Source organism: Mustela nivalis (genome assembly GCF_964662115.1).
Source record: "Mustela nivalis genome assembly, chromosome: X".
In the NCBI taxonomy this organism is placed as follows: domain Eukaryota; kingdom Metazoa; phylum Chordata; class Mammalia; order Carnivora; family Mustelidae; genus Mustela; species Mustela nivalis.
In genome coordinates, this window is record NC_139040.1 from 21,396,226 (window position 1) to 21,405,284 (window position 9,059).

The 9,059-nt window shown below is 45.0% G+C and overlaps 1 pseudogene across 1 annotated transcript; it reads right to left on the reverse strand.

Annotated features, from left to right (window-relative positions):
• Positions 1-4,610: 4,610 nt before the first annotated feature.
• Positions 4,611-6,897, reverse strand: LOC309856297 (heat shock cognate 71 kDa protein pseudogene; annotated as a pseudogene). Its single transcript has one exon. The product of its transcript is annotated as a heat shock cognate 71 kDa protein pseudogene (transcript).
• Between the last annotated feature and the right edge of the window lie 2,162 nt (positions 6,898-9,059).

Genomic DNA, 9,059 nt, shown 5'->3' on the forward strand with positions numbered 1-9,059 from the left:
GTAAGGGGACTCTGACTTTCATCGCTCCATTCCTCATAATAGATGTGGGGCTTTTCCCTCACTCATTTCACGTGTTAAGGGCTATAACTGGAGCCAACTGGGGTTAGTCTAATGCCGGGTTAAGGTGCCCAATGCTGATGCTCATTGGAGCTGGGCGTGGAGTATGAGTGCTTACTGGGCCACTTTTGGTAAGCAGAACTGGCACTGTGGGATGAACCAACCTCAAGACAGAGACTTTAAGGAATATTCCCAAGCAGCTGCCAAAACTCCCTTTGTTTCGGGGAATTCCTTGATATGCTAAGTTACTCAGGAAGTACTGCTAAATCAATGATAAACCTTGGGTTACATTTGGATAAATTCTATAACTACTCCAAAGGTTCTATACATTTCCTAAAGTTTCAATGTTTTGATAAGGGTCATCACTTGATATTTAACCATATCTATTCTGAGTTTTTGTCATTTGTAATTGTGTAAGTTCTCTTGTAAGATGAATTCCGCCTTAAAGAAAATTCATATGGGAGACTTTCAGAACAAATACAGGTCTTGAATGTGTTGAAGTCCTGGAGCTGAAATGGGTAAGAATTTCCAGAAGTAAAAGCTGCACTCAGACTAAACCAGAATTAGTACAGTAACTCAAGGTAAGAATGAGTCTCCAGGAGCTTTCCTAGAAAGGCTTATTGAAGCCTATAAAATGTATAGCCCAATCAACCCTGAGGCATCTGAAAATCAGGGGGCAGTGAATCTTGCTTTTGCCAGTCAGTCAGCCCCAGATATAAGGAGGAAACTTCAGAAAATTGAAGGACTTGAAGGGAAGAATCTGAGTTAGTGGGAATAGCAGAAAAGGTGTTTAACAACAGGGATGCACAGGAGGATGAAAAAAACAGACAAAAAGCTGGTTAAAGTTTTGGCATTACATGAGGCAGGTAGGGGATGATAAATGGAAGGAAAACCCTAAGCACAGAGAAGGCAGGCAGGAAGACTTAGATTCAGATCAGTGCGCTTACTGTAAGGAAAAAGGACACTGGGCCAGGGAGTGCCCCAAAAGGGAGACGGCAGTGCTGGCCACCAAAGTAAAAATTAAAGTCGAGGGGAAATCAGTTGATTTTTTGGTGGACATGGGAGCCAAATTTTCATCATTACTTAAACCTATGGGAAAACTATCTGGAGAGGAAGTCTGGGTACAAGGAGCAAATGGCACAGAGAGACATAAATGGACAACAGAAAGGACTTTAAATTTGGCCTCAGGAGTAGTTAAACATCGATTTTTGGTCCTCCCTAATGCCCCATATAACTTGATGGGAAGAGATCTCCTCCACAAGTTATGAGCTGGCATTCAGTTCTTGGAAGGAGACATGACTGTAATCTTGAGACAACCCACTGTACATGTGCTTATGGCAGCAGTAGATGAATACCTCCTTTATGAGCCAGTCTCAAAACCAGAGGAGACAAAGTGGGGGAGCCTTCTCCAAACCTTACAGGCCGGGGATCCCAAGGTCTGGGCAGAAGGGAAGCCCCCTGGCTTGGCAAGGGAACAACCTCCAGTGGTGGTACACTTAAAGGCAATGGCTATGGCTGTTCACATTCAGCAGTACCCCCTTCCCCAGGAAGCAAAAGAAGGGATCAGAAAACATATTAACCATCTCCGAGGAGATAGGATCCTAGTTCCTTTCAAATCTCCATGGAACACGCCTTTGCTTCCCGTCAAAAAGGCTGAGACTGGGGAATACCAACCTGTTCAGGACTTACGGGAAGTTAATAAATGGGTTGAAGATATCCACCTGACGGTGCCTAACCCCTATACCTTACTCTCCCTCCTGGGCCCCCAAAGAACTGTGTATACCATCTTAGATCTCAAGGATGCATTTTACTGCATATCTTTAGCAAAGGAATCTCAGCCCCTTTTTGCTTTTGAGTGGTCCAACCCACAGAAAGGGTTCCAAGGCCAGCTCACCTAGACAAGACTTCCCCAAGGATTCAAGAATTCACCCACCAATTTTGACAAGGCCCTACACAAGGATTTGAGTGAGTACAGAACCTCCAACCCAGGAGTCACTCTGTTACAGTATGTTGATAACTTGCTAGTAGCTGCTGAGGACTGTGAGTCATGTTGGCAGGGGGCAAGAGCTCTCTTACAGACTCTGCAGGAAAAAGGGTATCGGGTGTCAGCAAAGAAAGCACAGCTCTGTCAGAGCCATGCCATTTATCTAGGCTTTGATCTCCATGAGGGAGTGTGTTCACTGTCTGAGTCCAGGAAATAGGTGATCACCCGATACCCCCGCCTTACCACATCCTGCACAAGTGAGGGAGTTTTTTGGACAGTGGGCTACTGTAAGCTGTGGATACCGTGGTTTGCAGAGATTGCCCGACCTCTCTATGAACTGGCAAAAAGGGGGGCTCACTATGGTAGAGTGGACAGCTGAGGCAGAAGGATAATTTCGGGAATTACAAACAGCCTTATTGAGTGCCCCAGCATTGGCCATCTCAGATGTTACCAAGCCCTTCCACTTTTATGTGTATGAAAAATCAGGGGTGGCCAAAGGAGTTTTGACTCAGACTCTCGGGTCTTGGCAAAGGCCAGTAGCCTAACTTAGCAAGAAACTAGATCCAGTAGCAGCTGGGTTCCCCTCTTGCCTCTGCATAATTGCTGACACGGCTCTCTTGGTCAAGGATGCAAGTAAATTGACTTTGGGCCAAAATCTCATCTTGACCACCACACATGCTATCGAGGGCCTTCTTTGGACTCCACCAGACCAATGGATGATAAACACCCGTGACGGAATATCAGGCCCTCCTCCTCAACAACCAAGAGTGACCTTCCAGCCCCCGGCGGTGCTAAATCCAGCCACGCTGTTGCCAGAGGAGCTGGCTGACCACCCACATGACTGTGGGGAGGTCCTAACCCAAGTCGCAGGAGTAAGGCCAGATCTCAGAGACAGTCCCCTCCTGGACAAGCCCCCAGTGTTAGGGTCTGTGATCAAAGAAATGAGACTAACACAAAGCGAAAAACAAGCAAAGCTTTATTTCGTGCCAACCATCAAAAATCAAACCGACTGGTTGGGGCCATCTCTTATGAAGAGGTGACAATGACGAGGACACCGCTCCTGATGACGAAGAGGCGATGACGACGAGGACGACAACGCCGCTCCAGTGAAGCTGCTTCCCAGACGACGAAGAGGCGATGACGATGACAAGGACGACAACCACAATGACACAGACTCTGCTCCCCATGATGCCACTCTGACAAGGCCACTTCCCGACGAGGCCGCTCCCCGGACGACGCCACTCTGGCGAGGCCACTCCCAGTGGTGCCACTGCTCCCAGCGGTGCCACCACTTGGGGCGGCGAGGCTGCTCTGGGCAGCACTGCTCCCAACGACGACTATTACTCCGATGACTACTCCAACAGCTAACCCAATGGCTACTTGAATGGCTATCCCAACGGCTACTACAATTCCTCCTACTACTCCCCCCACCTCAGCCTCACAGACTAACCTTTATAGAGGTGGTTGAGCCCAGCCCACACACAGGTGGCCAATGAGATTGCAACACACCACAGTAAATATATGTGTACCCCACTGATTGGATGTCTCCATCTGGCCTGGCCTGCCCCTATATCCAGGGTTTGCAATAAGTTCCTCTGGGAGGGGTTGAGTCAATCTAAGTTTGCAATTAAATGATTCCCTCTGGCTAACTAGGCCCCTATATTCCCCGCCTTTCTTTGGAATTTAGTCAAATCCTTGACTTTTCAGCCAGTTCTAAGTTTTCCTATTGTAAGGGGTTATATTGAGCATGTAAGACTAACATTTTGATCCCTCAAATTTTCTTTTGTACAAATGACATTAGGGAGTTTATAATGCAGGGGCCAAAATGTACCAGTAGTGCACAGTCAGCTGATGAGTTAGCCATTCACTGCTTTGTATAACCTTTTCCATTTTTCCTAATTCCGTTCATCTAATTTCCCACCTATACTTTACATAAACAGGTAACAATAGGAGCAACAATAAACTCACAGTCTTTTTAGTCTTAGCTGTAATCCATGGTCAGCGGGGTCCATTGGCTACAGCTTCCATCTCTGGGGGGCGTCCTTGTCCTCAGCTCATTTGATGTTACCCACGTGAATCCAGGCCCTGATTCCTTGTACTTTTACTGCCGTGGGGGTGGTCAGGATAACAATAAACAGTCCCTTCCAGAGAGGCTCCAAGTTTCCCACTTGGTGGCGGCATATCCAAACCAAGTCCCCGGGGTTGGTAAGGATGTGGTTCCAGCTCCATCTCCTTCCCAGTGTGGGCAGTCTGGATCCCTGTGTGGGCTTTAAATATATATATATATATACACACACACACACACACACACACATACCCCACCAACAGTGGGACCCAGCAGTGCACAAGTGTTCTCTTTTCCCAACATCCTTGGCAGTACATGTTATTTCTTGTATTTTTTGTATTTCTTGTATTTTTTATACTAGCGATTCTCACTGGTATGAGATTATATCTCACGTGGTTTTAATTTGAAATTACCTGATTATTAATATTGTTGAGCATCTTTTTTATGTCTGTGGACCACCTGAATATCTTTGGAATAGTGTCTGTTCAGATTTTCTGCCAATACTTTTATTTTTATTTTTTTTTTTTTGGTGCCAATTTTAAATACAGTTTTATTTAAGACATTGCATTTTCCACTTAACAATACAGTGCTTATAAAGTGCAATGTTTATTTCCTTTCCCTGTGCACATATTCCATATTCAAGTATCAAGAATGCCCAGTTTTTTTGCTATAGCAGCTCAACATTATAACTGCCATGGAATTTGCTACAAATTTGGGTCCTTTGAATATTGTATGTGGAACAATGCTCAACCTATTTATTCTCAGATTGGTTTAGTCAACCTCTTCAATGGTGGGCCCAGAGGAGGCACCACCAGAGGGAGGAGCTCCACCACCAGGGAAGCCTCCAGGCATTCCTCCTGGCATGCCCCCTGCACTCTGGTACAGCTTGGTGATGATGGGGTTGCAGACTTTCTCCAACTCTTTCTGCTGGTGTTCAAATTCTTCCTTCTCTGCAGTCTGGTTCTTATCAAGCCAGTTGATGATTTCATTGCACTTGTCAAGAATCTTCTGTTTGTCTTCATCATTTATCTTGCCCTGAAGTTTTTCATCTTCAACAGTTGCTTTCATGTTGAATGCATAAGACTCCAGTGAATTCTTGGAAGACACCTTGTCCCGCTGTTTCTCATCTTCAGCTTTGTACTTCTCAGCTTCCTGGACCATGCGCTCGATATCTTCCTTGCTCAAGCGGCCTTTATCATTAGTGATGGTAATCTTGTTCTCTTTTCCTGTGCTCTTATCCACAGCAGAGACATTGAGGATACCATTAGCATCAATATCGAAAGTGACCTCAATCTGAGGGACACCACGAGGAGCAGGAGGTATGCCTGTGAGTTCAAACTTTCCAAGTAGATTGTTGTCCTTGGTCATGGCACGCTCACCTTCATACACCTGAATAAGCACACCAGGCTGGTTGTCGGAGTAGGTAGTGAAGGTCTGTGTCTGTTTGGTAGGAATGGTAGTATTACGCTTGATAAGAACAGTCATGACTCCTCCAGCAGTTTCAATACCAAGAGAAAGTGGAGTGACATCCAACAGCAGCAAATCTTGAACATTTTCAGATTTGTCTCCAGAAAGGATGGCTGCCTGGACAGCTGCACCATAAGCAACAGCTTCATCAGGGTTGATGCTCTTATTCAGTTCTTTTCCATTGAAGAAATCTTGGAGAAGTTTCTGAATCTTGGGGTTACGGGTAGAACCACCCACCAGAACAATATCATGGATCTGAGACTTGTCTAACTTGGCATCCCGAAGAGCTTTCTCTACAGGGTCCAGGGTGCCACGGAACAGGTCAGCATTTAATTCTTCAAACCGGGCATGAGTGATAGAGGTATAGAAGTCGATTCCTTCATACAGAGAATCAATCTCAATACTGGCCTGCGTGCTGGAAGAAAGTGTACGCTTAGCACGTTCACAAGCAGTACGGAGACGACGAACTGCCCTCTTGTTTTCACTGATATCTTTCTTATGTTTGCGCTTGAACTCTGCAATAAAATGGTTGACCATTCGGTTGTCAAAGTCTTCTCCACCTAAGTGGGTGTCTCCAGCTGTGGACTTAACCTCAAAGATCCCATCTTCAATAGTAAGGATTGACACATCAAAAGTGCCACCTCCTAAGTCAAAGATCAGCACATTCCTTTCAGCTCCAACTTTTTTGTCTAAGCCATAAGCAATAGCAGCAGCAGTTGGTTCATTGATGATTCTAAGTACATTGAGACCAGCAATAGTTCCAGCATCTTTGGTAGCCTGACGCTGAGAATCATTGAAGTACGCAGGTACTGTGACAACTGCATTGGTAACAGTCTTCCCAAGATAAGCCTCTGCGATTTCCTTCATTTTTGTCAAAACCATAGAAGACACCTCCTCTGGATAAAAGCTTTTTGTCTCTCCCTTGTATTCTACTTGGACCTTGGGCCTGCCAGCATCATTCACCACCATGAAAGGCCAATGCTTCATATCAGACTGGACAACAGCATCATCAAATCTCCGTCCAATCAGGCGTTTGGCATCAAAAACTGTGTTGGTGGGGTTCATCGCAACTTGATTCTTGGCAGCATCACCGATCAATCGTTCGGTGTCCGTGAAGGCGACATAACTTGGGGTGGTCCGGTTTCCCTGATCATTGGCAATTATTTCCACTTTCCCGTGCTGGAAGACACCCACGCAGGAGTAGGTGGTGACAAGATCAATGCCAACTGCAGGTCCCTTAGACATGGTTGCTTGCGTGTAGGCCTGGCTCGGGTTGAGAAGAAGACAGCAATCCAAAGATCTGGCCCCGCGTTCAATGAGAACTCTGCCAATACTTTTTTTTTTCTTTCTTTTTTTAATTTTTTATTTTTTATAAACATATATTTTTATCCCCAGGGGTACAGGTCTGTGAATCACCAGGTTTACACACTTCACAGCTAGGAACAAAACAAAAAGGCAACACACTAAATAGAAGAACATATTTGCAAATGATATATCGGATAAGGGGTTAATATCAAAAATATATGAAAAACTCATACAAGTCAATACAAAAAAATAACAGAAAAATAGAGTCTGATTAAAAGTATTGGCAGATCTGCCTTTTTGTTTTGTTCCTAGCGTCCTTTGCTGTGCAAAAGATTTTATTTTTGTTATAGTCTTAAATGTCATTTTAAAAAGTATTTTATTTACTTATGGGAAAGGCAGAGATCACAGGTAGACAGAGAGGTAGGCAGAGAGAGGGAGGGGGAAGCAGGCTCCCCGCTGAAAAGAGAGCCCAATGCAGGGTTTGATCCAAGGACCCTGAGATCATGACCTGAGCCGAAGGCAGAGGCTTAACTCACTGAGCCACCCAGGCACCCCTCAAATGTCATTATTTTTAAAATAGAATTTATATTTAGAGAAATTTTAGACTCACAGCAAAATTGAGAATAAAGTATAAAGTTCCCATGTACCTCCTTTCCCCACATACCCACAGCCTCATCCACTATCAACATCCCCCACCAGAGTGGTATATTTGTTGCAATTTATAAACCTACATTGACACATCATTATCACCTAAAGCCTTTTGGGTTCATTCTTGACATTGTATATTCTGTGTGTTTTGATGAATGTATCATGGCATGTATCCATTGTTATAATACTATACAGAACAGTTTCACTGCCATAAATATCCTTTGTGCAATAGCATTATTTTTAAGAGCAAACATTTGGAAATAACCCCAATGTCCATTGATAGGAGAATGATAATTAAAATATATTATATTCATACAAGGATAGATTATACAGTTGTGGAAAAGAATCAACTATGACTACACATATCAGCATGAGTGACTTTCACAAATATGACATAAAGTAAAAAACATTCAGATAAGAATGCATATGTTGGCGGGTGGGGTCAAGATGGCAGAGAAGTAGCAGGCTGAGACGATATCAGGTAGCAGGAGATCAGCTAGATAGCTTATCTAACCATTGCAAACACCTACAAATCCAATGGGCAATTGAAGAGAAGAAGAGCAACAATTCTAGAAACAGAAAATCGATCACTTTCTGAAAGGTAGGACCTGCAGAGAAGTGAATCCAAAGTGACAAGAAGATAGACCACGGGGGGAGGGCCTGGCTCCCGGCAAGCAGCAGATTAACTGAGCACAAAATCAGGACTTTAAAAGTATGCTCCACTGAGGGACATTGCTCCAGAGGCTAAACCAGGGGGAAGCCCACGCAGGGTCAGGGTAACCCCAGGTCCCACAGGGTCACAGAAGAACTGGGGGTGTCTGAGTGTCACTGAGCTTGCAGGTATTAGAGCAGGGAAGCCAGCTACAGCGACAAAGCTGAGGAGGGAGTGCTCAACTTGGGGTAACCTTGAACCGGGCACAGACTGGGTGAGCTCAGAGCGTGGCCAGAGGCCAGGGAGATGGAAGTGACTAAGCACTTTTCTCCACGCATGAGCGATTGAGCACTTTGCAACCAGAGGCCAGGGAGACAGGGGCGGTTGGGCACTTTTCTCTGAGGGCGCACTGAGGAGGGGAACCCTGAGATCTCGGCTTCACTGGGCTGGAGATTGGGATGCTGCCATGTTCATTCCTGTCTTCCGGGACTCTAGGGAAAGCACTCAGGGAAAAAAAAAGCTCCCTAAAGCAAACCCAGACTACTTAGCCCGGCCCCTGGTAAGGGCCGTGCAATTCTGCCTGGGACAAATACACTTGAGAATCACTACAAAAGGCCCCTCCCCCAGGAGATCAGCAAGAATCCCAGCCAAGACCAACTTCACTCACCAAGGAGAACAACGTAATTCCAGAGGAGGAGAAAGCAAATTTTATCTGGAAAAAAAAATGACAAGGTGGAAAAACTCACCACAAAAAAAAAGAAGAGGCAGTACCAAAGACTGGGGACATAATCAATACAGACATTGGTAATATGACAGATCTAGAGTTCAGAATGACGATTCTCAAGGTTCTGGCTGGGCTTGAAAAAGGCATAGAAGATATT